This window comes from Scyliorhinus canicula, chromosome 16 (assembly GCF_902713615.1).
Source record: "Scyliorhinus canicula chromosome 16, sScyCan1.1, whole genome shotgun sequence".
NCBI lineage: Eukaryota > Metazoa > Chordata > Chondrichthyes > Carcharhiniformes > Scyliorhinidae > Scyliorhinus > Scyliorhinus canicula.
Window position 1 is genome coordinate 60,862,838 of NC_052161.1, and position 21,899 is coordinate 60,884,736.

Sequence of the window (21,899 nt, forward strand, 5' to 3'; positions counted from 1 at the left end):
TTGTATATATCCCCAATTCTTCCCTCCCCTTCCACATCTGGAAGCAGCAGTCACTCCAGCAGGATGTATCCCGGCAACCTAGGGAACCCCCTCCCGAACTTTTGTGCAAAGTCCCTAACCTGCATGTACCTGAACTCACCCCCTCTCAGCAGCTCTACACTCTGCCTTAGCTCCTTCAACTGACAAACCCTTTCTCCAAATACAGATCCCTCAACTTGACCAGCCCCACTACCCTCCACCTCCTTATACACTATCCATCCATCCCCCCGGCTCAAACCCATGATTCTCGCATAGCGGCGTTAGCACTGACATCCCTTCCACCTTAAAATGCCTCCTCACCTGATTCCATATCTTCACCATGGACTGCACCACTGGGCTCCCTGAATATCTACTTGGAGCCATTGGCAATGTTGCCGTCACCAAAGCCCTCAAACTAGACCGCTTATGACATTCCTCCTCCATCCTAACCCACTCTTCTTCCCACCAAAGCCGCACTTTGTCCACATTCACCGCCCAATAATAATGAAGCAGGTTCAGCAACGCCAACTCCCCGCCTGCTGCCTCTGTCTCTGTAACAGTGTCCTCCCCACCCTCGGCACCTTCCCCGCTCATACAAAGTCAGAAATGATCGTGTCCATTTTCCGAAAAAAGACCTTTGCTATAAATATCGGAAGAGTTTGAAAGATAAACAAGAATCTCGGCATAATATTAATTTTCACCACTTGGACCCTCCCCGCCAACGTTAAGTGCAATGTATCCCACCTCTTAAGATCCTCCCCAGCCTCCTCCACCAGCTTTGTTAAGTTTCACTAATGGAGCCCCGTCCATTCCCTCGCTACCTGAATCCCCAAATAACTAAACCTATCCCTTGCTACCGTAAGTAGCATCCCCCCTAAATTAGCCCGCTGTCCCAGCTCATTCACAGGGATTACCTCTCTTTTCCCAACATTCAGCTTGTACCCGAGAACCCTCCAAACCTCCCCAGCAGATCCATAATCCTCCCATACTCTCCAACGGATCCGAAACATACAGCAAGAGGTCATTGGCAGAGAGCAACACCCGATGCCCCCTCTGTCCCCTGATAGTCCCATGCCACTCTGCCGACCCCCTGAGCGCCATCGCCAATGGCTCTGTGGCCAGTGCAAACAGCAATGGGAGGGGGGGGGGGGGGGGGGGGGGGGGCGGGGGGGGGGGGGGGGGCGAGAGGGGGGCGGGGCCGAGGCCGAGGGGGGGGGCGGGGGGGGCCGAGGGGCCGAGGCCTGGGGGGGGCGGGGCTGAGGGGGAGGGCCGAGGGGCGGGGGCGGGGCCGAGGGGATGGGGGCGGGGCCGGGGGGAGGGGGACGGAGGGGAGGGCGGAAGGGGCCGCCCTGGGGGAGGGCGGCCACCGCGCATGCGCTGGTTGGCACCGGCCCAACTGCGCATGCGCGGGACCCGAGTCTCTGGCGCCCCTAGCACATGGCGCCCCGGGCGACTGCCCGAGTTGCCGGTACCTTGGGCCGGCCCTGGGCCTCATGGTGTATCGCAAATAAACCATCCCTCCATTGTACACAGGGTACAAAGAATAAAGACCAATACAGCACTGGAACAGGCCCTTTGGCCCTTCAACTTTGTACTGGTCATGATACCAACATTTTCCAAAACCCTCAGCATTTCCCAGTGCCGTATCCCTCTATGCCCATCTATCCATGTGTTTGTCAAGATGCCTTTTGAAGGGCAGCACGGTAGCGCAGTGGTTAGCATTACTTCCTCACGGCGACGGGGTCCCAGATTCAATTCTAGCTCTGGGTCACTGTCCATGTGGAGTTTGCACATTCTCAAGGGGTGGTGTGGAACATGGGGTGAGGAGGGTACTGTGGGACATGGGGTGCTGTGGGAAATGGGGTGAGGGGGGCAGTGGAACATGGGGTGAGGGGGGTGCTGTGGGAAATGGGGTGATGGGGATGCAGTGGGACATGGGGTGAGGGGATTGGTGTGGGAAATGGGGTGAGGGGGTGCTGTGGGACATGGGGGGAGGGGTGTGGTGTGGGACATGGGGTGAGGGGGATGCAGTGGGACATGGGGTGAGGGGGCTGCAGTGGGACATGGAGTGAGGGGGTGCTGTGGGACATGGGGGAGGGGTGTGGTGTGGGACATGGGGTGAGGGGGTTGGTGTGGGACATGGGGTGAGTGGGGTGCAGTGGGACATGGACTGAGGGGGTGCTGTGGGACATGGGGGAGGGGTGTGGTGTGGGACATGGGGTGAGGGGGCTGCTGTGGGACATGGGGTGAGGAGGTGCTGTGGGACATGGGGTGAGGGGGCTGCAGTGGGACATGGAGTGAGGGGGTGCTGTGGGACATGGGGGAGGGGTGTGGTGTGGGACATGGGGTGAGGGGGCTGCTGTGGGACATGGGGTGAGGGGGTGCTGTGGGACATGGGGTGAGGGGGCTGCAGTGGGGACATGGAGTGAGGGGGGTGCAGTGGGACATGGGGTGAGGGGGTGCTGTGGGACATGGGGTGAGGGGGGTGCAGTGGGACATGGGGTGAGGGGGTGCTGTGGGACATGGGGTGAGGGGGCTGCAGTGGGACATGGGTGAGGGGGGTGCTGTGGGACATGGGGTGAGGGGGGGTGCTGTGGGGCATGGAGTGAGGAGGTGCTGTGGGACATGAGGTGAGGGGGCTGCAGTGGGACATGGGGTGAGGGGAGTGCAGTGGGACATGGGGTGAGGGGGTGCTGTGGGACATGGGGTGAGGGGGGTGCAGTGGGACATGGGGTGAGGGGGTGCTGTGGGACATGGGGTGAGGGGGCTGCAGTGGGACATGGGTGAGGGGGGTGCTGTGGGACATGGGGTGAGGGGGGTGCTGTGGGGCATGGAGTGAGGAGGTGCTGTGGGACATGGAGTGAGGGGGCTGCAGTGGGACATGGGGTGAGGGGGTGCTGTGGGACATGGGGTGAGTGGGCTGCAGTGGGACATGGTGAGGGGGGTGCTGTGGGACATGGGGTGAGGGGGCTGCAGTGGGACATGGAGTGAGGGGGGTGCTGTGGGACATGGGGTGAGGGGGGTGCAGTGGGACATGGGGTGAGGGGGATGCAGTGGGACATGGGGTGAGGGGGGTGCAGTGGGACATGGGGTGAGGAGGTGCTGTGGGACATGGGTGAGGGGGCTGCAGTGGGACATGGGTGAGGGGGGGATGCTGTGGGACATGGGGTGAGGGGGGTGCTGTGGGGCATGGAGTGAGGAGGTGCTGTGGGACATGGGGTGAGGGGGGTGCTGTGGGACATGGGGTGAGGGGGGTGGTGTGGGGCACGGGATGTGGGGGATGCTGTGGGACATGGAGGGGATGGGGGGGAGCCAGCGGTGGGGGAGTCTCGCTCGTTGGTTCGTGTCCGACCTGGCAGCCGGAAACATCCCGGTCCTCGGCTCTACCTACGAGGTCCAATGTCCTCTGCTCATGGACGGTGAGCGGGTGCAGTACGGGTGGACGCACTCTGGTTCTTTCACGCTCCCTGGCTCTGGGTCACTGTCCATGTGGAGTTTGCACATTCTCCCTGTGTTTGCGTGGGTTTCACCCCCACAATCCAAAGAGGTGCAGTGTAGCTTAATTGGCCATGTTATATTGCCCCTTAATTGGAAAAAAAGAATTGGGTACTCTAAATTTATTTTTTTAAAAGATGCCTTTTGAACGCTGTTAATGTATCTGCTTCCACAACCGCCCCTGGCAACGCGTTCCAGGCACGCACCACCCTTTGTGTAAAAAACTGCCTCGCACATCTCCTCTAAACTTTGCCCCACAGACAGTAAACATCCCTTGTGACTGATCCGTCCACCCTGAGAAATAGTGCCTGCCCATCCACTCTATCCATGCCCCTCATAATCTTGTAGACCTCTATCAGGACACACCTCAACCTCTGTCTTTCTAATAAAAACAGTCCAAATCTATTCAGCATCTCCATATGGAGATGGTTTAGTTCACTGGGCTAAATCGCTGGCTTTTAAAGCAGACCAAGCGGGCCAGCAGCACGGTTCGATTCCCGTACCAGCCTCCCCAGACAGGCGCCGGAATGTGGCGACTAGGGGCTTTTCACAGTAACTTCATTGAAGCCTACTCATGACAATAAGCGATTTTCATTTTCATTTCATATAGCTGACACCCTCCAGACCAGGCAACATCCAGGTAAACCTCCTCTGCACCCTCTCCAAAGCCTCCACAACCCTCTGGTAGTGTGGCGACCAAAATTGTGCGCAATATTCCAGGTGGTTCTCCAAGGTTCTATACAACTGTAGCATGACTTGCCAGTTTTATACTCAATGCCCCGTCCAATGAAGGCAAGCATTCCGTATGCTTTCGTGACTACCTTGCCCACTTCTGTTGCCACCTTCAAAGATCTGTGGACCTGCACGCCCAGGTCTCTCTGACTTTCTATATTCCTAAGAGTTTTGCCATTTACAGTATTTTTCCCTCTTTGTTAGACCTACCAAAATGCATTACCTCACATTTGTCCGGATTAAACTCTATTTTCCATTTCTCTGTCCAAGTCACCAACCTATCTATGTCCTGTTGTATCTTCTGACAATCCTCATCACTATCTGTCACTCCACCAACCTTGGTGACATCCGCGAACTGACTAATCAGACCAGCTACATTTTCCTCCAAATCGTTTATGAACACTACAAACAACAGAGGCCCAAGCACAGGTCCTTGTGTAACACCACTAGTCACAACCTTCCATTCAGAAAAACACCCTTCTTCTGCTACCCTTTGCTTTCTGTGACCGAGCAAGTTCTGTATCCATCTTACCACCTCACCTTTGATCCCGTGTAACTTGACCTTTTGTACCAGTCTGCCATGAGGCACCTTGTCAAAGGCTTTACTGAAGTCAATGCAAACAACATCCACTGCCCTCCCCTCAACAATCATCTTTGTCACCTCCTCAAGAAACTCAATCAAGTTAGTGAGGCACGACCTCCCCTTCACAAAATCATGCCACTATCGCTAATGAGCCCATTTGTTTCCAAATGGGTATAAATCCTGTCCCTGTGAATTCTCTCCAATAATTTATCTACTACCAACGTGAGGCTCACCGGCCTATAGTTTCCAGGATTATCCCTGCTACCTTTCTTAAACTTATTAGCTATTCTCCAGTCCACGGGGATCTCACCTGTAGCCAATGAGGATTCAAAGATGTCAGTCAAGGCTCCAGCAATTTCCTCCCTTGCATTTCTCAAAATTCTGGAGTAAATCTCATTTGGCCCAGGAGACTTATCTACCTTAATATTTTTTAAAAGACCCAATACCTCTTACTTTTCAATGTTAACATGATCCAGACTGCCCACACACCTTACCCAAGAATTATACAACCTGAAGGCTTCTCTATTCACCCGGCGGACCACACGGCATCTTCGGGCAAAGCGAAGGGTGGAGGGGTTTGCCTCCTCATCAACTCCTCCTGGTGCTTGGATGTGGTGACCCTGGCGACCTACTGCTCCCCAGACCTGGAATACTTGACCGTAAAGTGCCGCCCATACTATCTTCCACGTGAGTTCACTTCAGCCATTATCACAGCGGTCTACATCCCACCCCAGGCAGAAGCGAGGAAGGCGCTGGATGAACTGTACACAGTCATAAACAACTATGAAACAGAATACCCGGAGGCCTTGTTCATTGTGGCCGGAGACTTCAACAAAGCCAACCTCAAGAGTGTACTGCCAAAATTCCACCAGCACATCTCCTGTCCCACCAGGGGCGACAACACTCTTGACCACTGCTACTCAAAAATCAAGGGCGCCTACTGTTCCATCCCCCGACCGCACTTTGGGAAATCAGACCATAAGACTGTGCTCCTTCTCCCGGCTTACAAGCAGAAACTCAAGCGGGGGAATCCAGCTAAAAAGGTTGTGCAGTGCTGGTCCGAGGAGACAGAAGAGCTCTTACGTGACTGCTTGGAGACAGTGGACTGGTCCATATTTAAGAACTCAGCGACTAACTTAAATGAGTATGTCACCACCGTCACAGACTTCATCAGCAAATGTGTGGACGACTGCGTGCCAAAGAAAGCAGTACGTATGTTCCCCAACCGGAAACCATGGCTCAACCGCAAGATTGACTCCCTACTGAAGGACAGATCTGAGGCGTTCAAGGCAGACGACCCTGTCCTATACAAGAATCCAGGTACGACCTCCGCAAAGCCATCCGAGATGCCAAGAGAGAATATCAAACTAAGCTAGAGTCACAGACAGACTCTCGGCGGTTGTGGCAAGGACTAAACAACATCAAGGGTTACAAAGCGGAGCCGAGCAGTATCTCTGGCAGCAGCGCACCTCTCCCCGATGAACTTAATGCATTCTATGCTCGGTTTGAGCAGGTAACCAACAATCCGCTATCGAGTGCCCCAGCAACACATAATTCACCCATACCCACCATCACAGTTTCCGAAGTCAGATCGGCCTTCCTGAAAGTGAACCCACGGAAGGTGATGGGCCCGGACGGGATCCCTGGTCGTGCACTCAGAGCCTGCGCATACCAGCTGGCAGAGGTATTCACAGACATCTTTAACCTATCCCTACTCCACTCCGAGGTCCCCACCTGCTTCAAGAAGACCACCATCATACCGGTACCAAAGAAGAACCAGGCAACGTGCCTCAATGACTACCGCCCGGTGGCCCTGACGTCAGTCGTAATGAAGTGCTTCGAGAGGCTGATCATGAAGCGCATCACCTCCATACTCCCGGAACGCCTTGACCCGCTTCAATTCGAATACCGTCGCAACCGGTCCACATCAGACGCCATTTCCCTGGCCCTACACTCATCCCAAGAGCATCTCGAAAACAAGGACTCCTGCATCAGACTCCTATTTATTGACTACAGCTCCCCCTTCAACACCATAATCCCAGCCAAGCTCATCTCAAAGCTCCAAAACCTAGGACTTGGCTCTCCACTCTGCAACTGGATCCTTGACTTTCTGACCAACAGACCACAGTCAGTAAGAATGAACACCAACACCTCCTCCACAATAGTCCTCAATACCGGTGCCCCGCAAGGCTGCGTACTTAGCCCCCTACTCTACTCCCTGTACACACACGGCTGCATGGCAAAACTTGGTTCCAACTCCATCTACATGTTTGCTGACGATACGACCATAGTGGGCCGGATCTCGAATAACGACGAGTCCGAATATAGGAGGGAGATAGAGAACCTAGCGGAGTGGTGTAACGACAACAATCTCTCCCTCAATGCCAGCAAAACTAAAGAGCTGGTCATCGACTTCAGGAAGCAAAGTACTGTACACACCCCTGTCAGCATCAACAGAGCCGAGGTGGAGATGGTTAGCAGTTTCAAATTCCTAGCGGTGCACATCACCAAAAATCTATCCTGGTCCACTCACGTCGACGCTATCACCAAGAAAGCACAACAGCGCCTATACTTCCTCAGGAAACTAAGGAAATTCGGCATGTCCACATTAACCCTTACCAACTTTTACAGATGCACTATAGAAAGCATCCTATCGGGCTGCATCACAGCCTGGTATGGCAACTGCTCGGCCCAGGACCGCAAGGAACTTCAGAGAGTCGTGAATACCGCCCAGTCCATCACACGAACCTGCCTCCCATCCATTGATTCCATCTACACCTCCCGCTGCCGGGGGAAAGCAGGCAGCATAATCAAGGATCCCTCCCACCCGGCTTACTCACTTTTCCAACTTCTTCCATCGGGCAGGAGATACAGAAGCCTGAGAACACGCACGAACAGACTCAAAAACAGCTTCTTCCCCACTGTCACCAGACTCCTAAATGACCCTCTTATGGACTGACCTCATTAACACTACACCTTGTATGCTTCATCCGATGCCAATGCTTATGTAGTTACATTGTATATATTGTGTTGCCCTATTATGTATTCTCATGTATTTTCTTGAATTCTGTTTAATTCCCTTTTCTTCCCATGTACTGAATGATCTGTTGAGCTGCTTGCAGAAAAATACTTTTCACTGTACCTCGGTACACATGACAATAAACAAATCCAATCCATCTTCCACAAAGTACCTTTCTTTGGTGAACACTGATGCAAAATATTAATTCAGCACCTCACCCATTTCCTCTGGCTGAACACATAGATTCCCCCCACTGTCTTTAAGTGGTCCAATCCTTTCCCTGGCCACCCTCTTGCTTTTTACATATAAATAAAAAGCTTTGGGATTCACTTTAAATCTACTTGCCAAGGACTTTTCATGACCCCTCCTAGCCCTCCTAATTTCCCGCTTCAGTACCTTCCCACTTTCTTTATACTCCTCAAGGGTTTTGACTGTCCCCACCCTTATAAACCGTACAAAAGTCTCCTTTTTCTTTTTGCCGGTGTTCACAATATTCCTTGTTATCCAAGGCTCCCTAAATTTCCCATACTTTTCCTTCATTCGGTCAGGAACATGACTTTCCTGAATCTTAATCAACTTATTGATATCAATGATATTCATTTACTGTAATTTGCCTTTCCCCAGTTTTGCACCTTAATGTGAGGGTTACCCTGTTGGAGGGCATTTTCTGATACTGGACAATGATATAAATTATAGGCGGCCCTACATTTGTGCTCCTATATTTCTTTTGAATAGTTCTGATGAGACAAACGGTACTCATTGGCTTAGATGCCTGTTTAGAAGAAGCAATTTGTAGAAATAGACAGTGTATACACAATGCTTGTTAATATCAGAAAAGACACAAAATGGCTGTTCACTATTAAAGCAATACTAACAACACAAAATGGCCGAACTAGCCACATTCCTGGACAATAAGTTACAAACTGTAAACTACCTCATGAGAAGCAGGCGTGGGTATGTATAGGGAGAATTTTAACAGCCGCTGATAACAGCTTCACAGAACAAGGAATGCAATATATCATTAGTAAGCTCAAGGTCCACAGCTGCAGACAGGACATATCCTTGTGTTAGTTTTGAATGACTTCTGTATGAAGTTAGGGGTGGGTAAGACAGCACCCACTTTAACCATATATGTGATAACTGGGATGCTAAGAAAATTGATTGACTGCATGTAATGATGTGTGACACGAATATAGTTGATTGATTGTACGTAAATAAGAATACATCTAATTCCGCCCCTTGAATCTGTGTATGAAATGAAATGAAATGAAATGAAATGAAAATCGCTTATTGTCACGAGTAGGCTTCAATGAAGTTACTGTGAAAAGGCCCTAGTCGCCACATTCCGGCGCCTGTCCGGGGAGGCTGGTACGGAAATCGAACCGTACTGCTGGCCTGCTTTAAAAGCCAGTGATTTAGCCTTGTGAGCTAATCCAGCCCCGTGTTAACCCGTGTGAACCTTAGCTCAAGTGAGAAAGGGTGCTGTCAATAGGCTGCAAAGCCTCAGGCCTTTTCTCCCAGAATTCTGATATGATACCCTGCTTTTTTACTTTCCTCAAGCCTTCATGTGAATATTTTCACCTCTAACATTTGGCGCAGGGGGTCGCTGAGCCGAACGCTGATCGAGCCGGTGGACAAGGCGAGTAGTCAAATCTTTGACCGCCAGAAATTAGAGTCACACGGCGAGACAGACGGACGGTGAGGCAACATCCAACGAATCTGGTATCAAGGCCAAGTGAGTAAAAGACTCAGTTTAAAATTTCTTTTTTTGGTTTTGTTTTGTTGGTCCGATATACCATTTTCTTTAGTACTAATTGGCTGCTCGTGGAAGCATGCTGAGCCTGAATTGAGGGGGCAATTGAGCTCTCACGTGACGGCCAGAGTTAGTTGGGAATCCGAGACGCACAGACTGTTGAGTGAATAACGGGTCGAGAAATTTACCGTGACACAGTGCCAAGCGACAGGACCCCCACCCTCCGGGAGTGGACGATAGGCAAAGCCTCTGAGCACAGTCGTCGAGCACACCAGATACACGGGTGATAGAGACGACACGGTTAACACATCATGGAAAAGAGAGGCATGAGGCTGCTTTTCTGGGGTCTCCCGGGATCCATGAGTCTGGCGTTCGGGTAAGAGCAAAACACTCTGGTACAAAAAAAAATGATCAGAGATGGGTGGGATCCCGACGCAGCCCCGTGGAACAAAGAAAATGGTGGGATACACAGAAGCGAGATGCGGCAAAAAAAAATAAGGCAGGAGTCATCTTAGTTCACCAGTTAGAAGAACAAATGACAGAATTAAGTGCACCCTCGTGCAGTGTTATGCTAATAATGTAAATGACAGATATAAAGCCTTCACACCATTTGAAAAACAGGCTAGTTTAAAGGAATTGAGCTCTCACACTCCCACATTCACAACAAATAATTTTAAGCATAGTAATAAAACGAGAAAAGATAGCGGCAGTACAGATTATGCAAACTGGCAAAATAATCACAGGAAATTGCTACAATTATGGCTAAGGACTGTAGGGTAAAGAAAGGGAACTGTAAACATTGCGGGAAATCTAACTCAATTAGCCTAAAAGATCATGCAGCATTCCTGGAATGTCTCAAGGAGAGGGGAAGGAAACAGGCTCCTTGGGAATGGACATTTTAAATTAACTAAAAGTTTAGACATGTTCAAAGGAAAATAAAAAAATCAAATAAAGTAAAATTCCAAAAGTTCAGACCTCGTGGTCATTGAGGAATGAGGAGGGGAAGGTACAATGTCCCAGAAACATTGTAACCCAATTAATAAAAGTGGAAGCCGGGTGGATTTCAATAAGAAACACTGCGGCACAGTAAAAAAGGGGCTGAAACGCTCAATCAGCTTTTTGTTCAGAAATATCTGAGGATGACAAATCCCCCTCACAAAACAAAAAAAGGGGAGTAAAGTCAATACAAGATTAAGGTTAGAAACGTGATAATGGATTCTTGTCTAGAAGAACTTCAGATCGTTTCAAATTTTAGAGATTTGTTTTCAGTTTGAGATATGGGGCGGGATTCTCAGACCCCCCCACCAGGTCGGAGAATCGCCAGGGGTCAGCGTGAATCCCGCCCCCGCCGGCCTCCGAATTTTCCCACCCCCCAAAAGTCGCCACGACGTGAATCGCGCCACCCGCCTCGGAGAATGGTGGGGACCGGCTCGACTCAACGGGTCCCGGGGGCGCTCGAATTCTCCGGCTTGCGATGGGCCGAGTTCCCGCCTGTTTTTGCCGGGTCCCGCTGGCGTAAATCAAGGTAGGTCCCTATTGGCGGGACCCAACTCCGTGGCCGGCCTCTGGGGTCCTCGGAGGGGCGTGGGACGATCTGGTCCCGGGGGTGTCCCCACGGTGGCTTGGCCCGCGGTTGGGACCTACTGATCCGCGGGTGGGCCTGTGCCGTGGCGGCACTCTATTCCTACTCGTGGGCCATGTAGGCCTCCTACATTGGGGGTTGGCGTGAATCCCGCCCCCTCCGGCCTCCGAATTCTCCCACTCCCCACCCGGCAATGGCCGGCGCGAAGGTGAACCCCCCTGCGCATGGGCAGGGATGACTTCAGCAGACGCTAACGCTCCCGCACATGTGCGGACCCAGCTGGCACGGTGCCAAAGGCCTTCTACGCCGGCCGGCGGGTGCAAAGTATTCCGGCGCCGTCCTAGCCCCTGAAGGTGCGGAGGATTCCGCACCTTTGGGACGGCCTGACGCCAGAGTGGTTCCCGCCACTCCACAGCGCCGTTTCGCCCGTCCTGCCAATTCCCGGATAATCCCGCCCTCAGCCTTTCAAGCCATCCAGATAAACTCGGCAGTAATTCAATTCATTTGAATCAAAAAACAAACCCAGTAATATCTCTTTCAAACACTGGTTAAATAGCGAACATTGAAATTTGAATTCATTTTAAAGAACAGGAAATAAATTTGAGTCACATTAAAGGAAAAAATAAATAATGTTTGAGATCCCGTAACAGCCGCAAATGGCATCATTCCAAGTTCTCCACCCATTCTCCGCCTCCTTCGGTTCGTTACCAAATTTAACCATTTCAGCAAGCAAGTCATCTGCACAAACAAAAATGTCTCTCAGAATAGCTAATGCCTATAAAATCAATCAGTGAAAATTGACTTTGATGGAATAACACAGATAAAGTTATATGATGAAGGAGAATGGAAGATTTTGTTCAGTATTTTAATTAAGCGATTGTGAAATTGCTGTCTCTTTGAGAATCTGTCGCCATGAGAGAGGGCTAACAGTTAACTCTGATATTTGCGAGCTGTGAGAATGTGTGTGTTTGGTCTGTCCTTCCTGATTTCTTTATACTCCTCAAGGGTTTTGACTGTCCCCACCCTTATAAACCGTACAAAAGTCTCCTTTTTCTTTTTGCCGGTGTTCACAATATTCCTTGTTATCCAAGGCTCCCTAAACTTGCCATACTTACCCTTCATTCTGTCAGGAACATGACTCTCCTGAATCATAATCAACTTATTGATATCAATGATATTCATTTACTATCCACAGCTGCACCCAATCCAAATTCTTCAATTACTGTCTAATGTTATCGTAATTTGCCTTTCCCCAGTTTGCATCTTAACGCGACGGTTTCTCTCATCCCTGTCCAAAAGTACTTCCATACAGCCAACCAAAACATTAAGCCATTGTTAGTTCTTCGGCACAGAATTGCATTGGGGTTCATCAGAGTCAGTCCAGATGTACATGCTCTGCGCCATCGGCTCCAGGGATGAGTCAGTACAAGGATGTCTTTAATTGCAATGCCATTAGCAAGCTTCCAATAATCTACCACATGCAACTAGATGACTCAGCACTCTCGACAGTCAGTGCTTGGAGAAGAATACAAGAGCTATGTAGGTAAATTGATGCCACGTGAATAATTTTAGTTTAGCGTAAAATTAATCAACATACCAACATATATATTAAGATCGAAGGCAAGAACTCCACACGAAGCCAGGTAGCCAGGATACAACTCAGTTTATTTACTATTCACAATACAATAATTACTCTACTCCTCTCACCGTAGGGTCACCCTCCCGACCTCTCACAGGTCGGTGTTTATATCCTGTGGGATTCCTCCAATCATGGGGAGGCTCTGACCTGCAATTTATCATGGCCAATCCACCTAACCCGCACATCTTTGGACTGTGGGAGGAAACCGGAGCACCCGGAGGAAACCCACGCACACACAGGGAGGACGTGCAGACTCCGCACAGACAGTGACCCAGCCGGGAACCGAACCTGGGACCCTGGAGCTGTGAAGCATTTATGCTAACCACCATGCTACCGTGCTACCGTGCAGAGATGGATCCCGCAATCGCTTTGGCAGCAGACAGGGGTCCAGAGGCGGTACAGTCGGTCCGGGAAATGTGTAGTGCACCGGGGACTGCCGACCGCCGTTTCCGCGAAGAGCGACTTAGTGGGAGTGGCTCAGCCGGCAAAGGCGTCAGGGTGAACGGCGCTGGAATGCAGTCATCTGGCGGTCCGGTGTCCATGACGGAGCTGCCTTTGCTGTCATCGTTGCTGGCCGGCTCTCTTACCAACGGGGACTGGGCACCATGGTAGCTGAGGTCGCATGAGCCCTTGACCTCCTGGAAAGTGCCAGCCTGACTTCATGCTCAGTTCTTTCTAGTCATCCTCCTCATTCTCCTCGTCAGATAAGGCCTGGCATTCTTCCTCCTCCTCCAGTATGACCCCTCTGCTGCGCAATGTTGTGCAAAATAGTGTTGTACTATTTCAAGTGTTGGTAGCCTGTATGTGTTACTGCTGAGGTAAACGCAGTCTCCACGGATCCAGAGTACCCAACACATCATGTTACCAGTAGTTCATGTTGGAACTTCTTAGACCTACCTGCAAGTGATCTGCCTTCCACCAGCACACAGCTATCCTGCAAAATGGACAGCGTCCGCCCGCCACCGCTTCTCCGCATCACCGGAGCCAACTGGAAGATCTTCAAACAATGCTTCCAGCTCTACCTTGAAGCCACAGACCTGGAAGGTACTTCAGACGCCAGGAAGATCGCTCTCTTCCACTCTACGGCTGGCGACCACGCCATCCACATCTCACTTTTGCTGATGGTGAAGACAAATCAAAATTCAAGACGGTCCTCCTCAAATTTGACAGTCACTGCGACATCGAGGTGAATGAAAGTTTCGAGCACTATGTCTTCCAACAGCGTTTGCAGGGTGAGGATGAACCTTTCCAGTCGTTTCTCACCCACCTCTGCATCCTGGCGCAGTCCTGTAATTACGGGTCCACCTCCGACTCCATGATACGCGACCAGATCGTTTTCTGTGTTCAGTTGGACCCCCGACGCCAGCAGCTCCTCAAGGTTAAGGAGCTCACCCTTGCGATTGCCATCGAGACCTGCGTGCTGCATGAACACGCCACTAATCGGTATTCACACATCCAAGAAGCTGAAACGGCGCGGCAAGGTCCACACGAGACAGAACGGGTACAAGCAATCAAGCAACTCCAGGGCCTCAGCCTGGATGAGGGCGGCCATTTTGCATGCTTTTCGCGGCCTCCCGCGCATGCACGCACTGAACGAGGGGACGGCGACGTCGACGATCGCACTGCGCAGGCGCGCACCATGTACGACTGCATCGTGCATGCGCGGTGGCGCAACGTGCGACAACTGTGGCTCCGCTCACTTAAAGCGGCAATGTCCTGCCAAATCCCGACGCTGCCTACAATGTGGAAAACTTGGCCACTCTGCTGCTTTATGCAGGTCTGTTCAGCCTGCCAACTCTCGTCGCTCCAACCAGCCTCGCAGGGATGTCCGGACCACTCAACCCACGGTCACCGAGCCCGATTCACACCTGCTGCCCGATATTGACATCAAGGACCCGAAGGCGCCTTTTCGAGTCGGTATCATTACCAAAAACAGTGTGCCCCCGAAGCAAAAAGTCCAGCCTCTACCGCATCAATCAGGATGATGAGTGGTGTGCCACCCTTACGGTCAACCGGTCCCAAATACGATTCCGCCTGGACACTGGTGCCTCCGCCAATCTGACCTCCAAAGCCTTTGTGTCAAACTAGCCATCCTGCCGTCAGCCTGCCAGCTATTAGATTATAATGGCAATGCCATTGCTGCCAGCGGCTCATGCCAACTTGAAGTGACGCACAGGTTACGCAAAGCTATCCTTCCCTTTGAAATCGTGGGATCCTCGAAAGCCTCCCTGCTTGGTGCGCAGGCATGCAAGCTGCTGAACCTAGTTCAGAGGGTTCACTCCCTCTCTCCTGCTGACACGTCTGCCTTTCAGGACAATGATTTTAGGGTGCAGCTCAACGCCATTATTAACCAATACCACAACGTCTTTGAGGGCAGGGGCACACTCCCGCACACCTACAAGATTTTATTGAAACCGAATGCCATACCTGTGGTGCACTCACCTCGCAGGGTCCCAGCACCCCTTAAGGATCGCCTCAAGCAGCAGCTACAGGACCTCCAGGACCAAGGAGTGATTTCCCGCGTCACGGAACCGACTGACTGGGTCAGTTCCATGGTATGTGTAAAAGAACCTTCTGCCAAACTGAGAATATGCATTGATCCCAAGGATCTCAACCGCAATATTATGAGAGAGCACTATCCCATTCCCAAGCGCGAAGAGCTCACATGTGAGATGGCTCATGCCAAGCTCTTTACCAAACTCAACACCTCAAAGGGATTCTGGCAAATCCAGCTCGATGAATCCAGCAGGAAACTCTGCACGTTTAATACCCCCTTTGGAAGATATTGCTACAACAGGATGCTGTTTGGGATAATCTCTGCATCAGAAGTGTTCCATAAGATTATGGAACAGATGATGGAAGGTATTGAAGGCGTTCGCGTCTATGTCGATGACATCATCTGGTCCACCACTCCGCAGGAGCATGTTAATCGCCTCCAGCGCATCTTCAGACGGATACATGAGCATGGCCTCTGCCTCAACACGGTCAAATGCTCCTTTGGTCAGACTGAGATTAAATTCCTCGGAGGCCACATCTCCCAATTGGGTGTGCAGCCGGATGATGACAAGGTAGCTGTCATCAAGGCTATGAAGACACCGGAGGACAAGAAGGCGGTCCTCCGCTTTTAGGGAAACTCATCCTCGCCTCTCATACCACGGCTCTCAGGAACTTGGTCAGGAAGACGACAGTCTTCCAATGGCTCCCTGCCCACGAACACGAATGGAGGAAACTCAAGGCAAAACTGACCACGGCCCCAGTCTTAGCTTGTTTTGATCCAGCCAAGGAGACCAAAATCTCTACGGATGCCAGTCAATCTGGCATTGGAGCAGTGCTCCTTCAACGTGATGAGGCCTCATCATGGGCCCCCGTTGCATATGCGTCGCGTGCGATGACCCCCACCGAACAGCACTATGCGCAGATTGAAAAGGAGTGCCTGGGCGTTCTGACCGGTGTCGTTAAATTCCACGATTATGTCTATGGACTCCCTCAGTTCACCGTCGAGACAGACCATTGCCCGCTAGTCAATATCATACAAAAAGACCTGAACGACATGACGCCTCGCCTCCAGCGTATTCTTCTCAAGCTCCAGCGAAACGACTTCCAGCTGGTATATACCCCAGGCAAGGAACTCATCGTTGCCGATGCTCTCTCCAGGTCAGTCACCATTCCATGTGACCCAGCGGGATTTGTCTACCAGGTTGACGCCCATGTGCCATTTGCGGCCTCCAATCTACCTGCCTCGGATGAACGCCTCATCCAAATTCGTCGCAAGACGGCTGCCAGCCCCTTGCTCCAGCGTGTCGTGCGCCAACTAATGGACGGGTGGCTCAAGGGCCAATGCCCTCAATTCTATAATCTCAGAGATGATCTGGCAGTAGTAGACGGGGTTCCTCTAAAACTGGACCGCATTGTCACCCCACATAGCATGTGCCAGCTTGTCCTGGAACAACTACACAAGAGCCACATTGGAGTGGAGAAGTGCCGCCGATGGGCCCAAGAGGCAGTGTATTGGCCTGGCATTAATGAGGACATAGCCAACACCGTGCTCAACTCCCAACCTGTCAGCGATTCCAGCCGGCACAACCACATGAAACCCTGCAGCCCCATGAGTTGGTCACGTCACCCTGGACCAAGGTGGGCATCGACCTGTTACACGCGCTGGGTACAAACTATGTCCTAATCGTGGACTACTTTTCTAATTAACTGGAGGTGATACGGTTACACGACCTCACTTCGTCTGCAGTCATTCGTGCATGTAAAGAAACCTTTGCTCGACACGGCATCCCGCTCAGTTATGTCCGACAATGACCCCTGCTTCTCCAGGCAAGAATGGTCCAACTTTGCCAGGCGGTACAATTTTGCCCATGTAACGTCCAGTCCCCTGTACCCCCAATCCAATGGCAAAGCAGAGAAGGATGTACATATCGTCAAAAGGCTCCGATGCAAGGCTGCCGATGCTGGGTCTGATTTTTACCTTGCCTTGCTGGCCTACCACTCCGCCCCCTTGTCCACTGGCCTGTCGCCAGCCCAACTACTCATGAATCGCACCCTGAGCACGATGGTGCCGTCCATCCATGTCCCAGACCTCGACCACGTTCCGGACCTTCGCCGGATGCAGCAGTCTCGTGCCCAGCACGAGGCGGCTTATGACTCGCGTGCAGCTGATCTCCCTGCTCTGGCTCCCGATGACAACGTCCGCGTCCATCTTCCGGGTGATGGCTGGTCTGCAATCGCTGTTGTCCTCCGGCAGGTGGCCCCCCACTCGTTCCTGGTTCGTCTACCGGATGGCTCTCTTCTGCGCCGCAATTGACGTGCCCTTCATCTCGTTCCACGCTCGCCACGTGATCTTCGGGTCTCGCCTCGCCAGCATGACGACCCTGCCATGGACTATGTAAAGCTCCCTGTCGCTCTGCCTCCCCCTGACTCTGACGCAGTCCAGTCCGCTCCTGAACCGACGACTCTCGACCCACCCTTGAGGCGGTCAACCAGAATTCGTCGCCCACCTCAGAGACTAAATTTATGAACGTTTCGAATTTATGGACTCTCTGAACTGTTTTGTTGCTTTGTTTGATCAATTCCCTGGTTTGTATATAATGTTGATCTCGTTACTCTTTTGTTGCATACTGTTTATCTGCACCAGACACCTTCCCATGTAAATAGCTTAGTTCTTAAGTACATTGTCTTGTAAATATGTCTTCGCACTCCACACGTAGTTAGGAACATTCTCACCACACATTATTTATTGCCACAAACATACAATTTTTATACAAGGGGGAATGTCATAATGTACACCAGTATATCATGGTGCAGACACACACACTGACTGACACACAGCAAAACCAATCAACACACACAACACCGCAGCCAATCACCAGTTAGAGCACGCTCACTATAAAGACAGAGGGCATCAGTTTTCCCGCTCATTTGGGATGCAGCCTCTCAGAGGGACAGAGCTCACAACTTGCAGCACAGGTCTTCACCATGTGCTGAACGCATAGGCTGGTTAGGATAGGCATAGGTCTTTAGTTTAATCTAACATAGTGTCGACCCACAGTGAAAATATGTTCAACAGTTTCTAGCTTAATAAAATAGTGTTGTACTATTTCAAGTGTTGGTAGCCTGTCTATGTTACTGCTGAGGTAAACGCAGTCACCACGGATCCAGAGTACCCAACACATCAGAGAGGGCTATGGTGTGCTACCAATGGTGAGCAGCCAGGGGCTTGTAACTTGTCCCAAATGGGTGTGTTTAAAACAAATCCTGCAGCAACAGCAGCCTGAGCCAGGCCACCCCAATCCCGAAGGGGGCATCTTGAATCCACTGACCTGTCACTAAGCCACCCCCCAACTAGCTCTACAAATTTGAGCACTTTTTAAAACTTTGCTTACCTTCTCTCGCCCCCTCAGTGACCATGGCACCCAGGCCCCGTTAGTAAATCCCTGAAGTAAATCAAGTCCGTGTGACTGCCACCTGAGAGGGGCTGAGCATCGTGAAAGCACAGAGCAGATTGGGTCTTACCCAGTGAGTGCACGTAAATGAATGCAAATGCCGGTTTTGCACGCCCCTGTCGGCGCAGTGCGCAAAACTCATTTGTGCCACCAGGGAGGGACCAGAGTATGGCGCCCAAATTGGCGATGGGCGTGGACCTCGATTTTGGCCGGAAGCCCGATTCTCCGCCCGTTCGCGATTTGTGTTTTCGGCATTACGAGGCGGTTAATCCAGCCCATATCGCTGTTCCTTCACTATTGTGAGACCAAGGTGCTGCATTCCCTTCCTAACAGCACTGTGGGTGTATCTACAAGAGACAGACTGCACTGTTCACAGAGCTCACCACCACCTTCTCCAGGACAGTTTGAGATGGGGAATCAATGCTGGCCCAGCCAGCAATGCTCACACCCCCCCAGAAAACAAATCCCCATTAATGTGTTTGAACTGCTTTGTAATGTCTGCTACTTTATTCCTGAAAACAGCTCCTCGTTTAACCGTCTACAGGTAAATTTCAGGACTAAAGTAATTCCAGTCAACTTTACCTCATAATGCTGATCGTATAACCCAATGTGTTGATTTCTCTTCTCAGCTTTCACTCGACTTCTATAGCGTGATCAAGGAAAGTTGTTGTTTTCAGCTCAGTTTTGCATTCCTGAGTGAATTACATCAAATCATTTCCTCAATGAGAATTGAAACTGAAACTGGAAATAATGCAAACGAGCAAAACTGCCTGCGCAGGAAGTAATGCTGCTAATATAGTCACACTGTGCTTTACCCCAGAAAGCCAGGTTGGTACAGAAAAGGATAATTTGGCCCTGTAAGGAAAATTCCTGTATTCACTCGATTACACGCCACTGTAATGTGACTATATCCCCCTGGATTACACGTCCTTGCTATGTGACCGTATCCTCCTGGATTACATGTCGCTGCAATGTGACCATATCCCCCTGGATTACACTTCCCTGCAAAATGACTATATCCCCTTGGATTACACGTCGCTGTAATGTGATCATATCTCCTGGATTACACGTCCCTGCAAAATGACTATATCCCCTTGGATTACACGTCCTTGCAATGTGACCGTATCCTCCTGGATTACATGTCGCTGCAATGTGACTATATCGCCCTGGATTACACTTCCCTGCAAAATGACTATATCCCCTTGGATTACACATCGCTGCAATGTGACCGTACCCCCTGGATTACACTTCAGTCATGTGACTATATCCTCCCAGATTAAACGTCCCTGCAATATGTCCGTCTCCCCTAGATTAGACATCCCTGACGTGCAGCCATATCCCCAGTATTACATGTCTCCGACATGTGAACATATTCGTCAGATTACATGTCCCTGATATGTGACTGTACCCTCTGGATTACATCTCTCTAACGTGCAACTGTAACCCCCACCCCGCCCCCGAATTACACGTTCCTGACGTGTGATTGTATGTCCTGGATTACACATCCCTGAGATGTGACTGTAATCCTTGCGTTACATGTTCCTGACATGTGACTATATCACCTGGATTACACACTCCTGACATGTGGCCTTATCCCCTGGATTACACACCCCTGACATATGATCATATCTCCTGGATTACACGTCCCTGATATATGGCCATATCCTCCTGGATTACACGTCTTTGACATGTAACCGTATCACTTGGATTACATGTCCCTAACATATGACCGTACTCCTTGGATTACACATCACTGCTGTGCTGCTGTATCCCCCTGGATTATATGTCCCTCTCGGGCCAGAATTGTAATCTTCCATTCTCATTGGGCAGGTTCGGCGATGGGAGCAGAACATTTCTCAACATGTCCATGTCGCATTTCATGCCAATGCAACAGCATCATGCCACTGTTCCCTCCCCTGCCAGTGGGATATCCAGCTTCACTATGTTGAATGTCAAGGCAGGGCTCCAAGCTCTGAGCAAAGTCTTTAAAAAAAAAATTTAGAGTACCAAATTCTTTTTATTCCAATTAAGGGGCAATTTACCGTGGCCAATTCACCCACCCTGCACATCTTTTGGTTGTGGGGTGAGACTCACAAATTCACGGGGAGAATGTGCAAACTCATTATGGACAGTGACGCCGGGCCAGGATCGAACCCGGGTGCTCGGTGCCGTGAGGCTACAGTGCTAACCACTGTGCCACCGTGCTGCCCAGGATCGAACACTGGTCCTCAGCGCCATGAGCCAACAGTGCTATCCACTGCATTACCGTGCCACCCACGCTCTGAACAAAGTCATGGGCCCAGTTGATGCCAGACCCCTTCATGTTCTAATGACTGCAAGCTTTCTGATGGGCCAACAATGTAACAACAACTTGTATTTAAATAGTGCCTTCAACACAATTAAAGATACTTTGCAAGGGCAGTAAAAACAAAATGTAACAGTGAGCCATGAATGGTCAAAATGACCAATCGTTTGGTCAAGCAGGTAGCTCCAATGAAGCGAACAAGGTGGTGAGGTCTAGGGAGGGTATTCCCCGAGGTCACATTGCCCATTGAAGGTCACAGCTGAATCCTCTGTAACAGAGCAGGGTAATCTTGCCATCCAGCTCACCCGCACCTGAAAAATGAAATGAAAATCGCTTATTGTCACGAGTAGGCTTCAATGAAGTTACTGTGAAAAGCTGCACTAACCTTTCTCTTTGTCAGCCCTTTGTGTCCAAAAGATGGTTCCACGGTGCGTGCCCCTCCACACCCCCATCTCCAAACGGTCAATGGACAAAGACAAAGCTGGTTGGTTCACATCGATGATGGGACTCTGAGCGATGCTGACACCCAATGGCCCTGTTAGGAACTACAACTGCAGCCTGATGAGATGTTCAGCTCGTCACAGGAATTCCCAAGCTTTTCCAGCCACGGAACCATTTTGACCTCCCAAAAGCACTGAACATGTTAAGAATATTCTTACTGTATTGAAGAGACAAACCATAAAAAATGAATGTTTTGAGGGGGGGATAAATCCCCTTTGCCTCGGAGACCTCGGGCGAGCGCCGTTTAGTACTGGCCTGTGCAAAATGGGGACCAGACTAAACGGTACTCATGGGACTCTCCCAGGGGATTGGAGGCCCCCAACT

At 50.8% G+C, this 21,899-nt stretch overlaps 1 long non-coding RNA gene across 1 annotated transcript in view; it reads right to left on the minus strand.

The window, feature by feature from the left end:
• The window catches only part of LOC119950976, a 29,745-nt gene extending 10,277 nt beyond the window's left edge, over nt 1-19,468 (minus strand). Inside the window, exon 1 of the long non-coding RNA XR_005457484.1 lies at nt 19,352-19,468. This is a non-coding gene — a long non-coding RNA (uncharacterized LOC119950976). The remainder of the gene's footprint in view (nt 1-19,351) is intronic.
• Nucleotides 19,469-21,899: the final 2,431 nt, after the last annotated feature.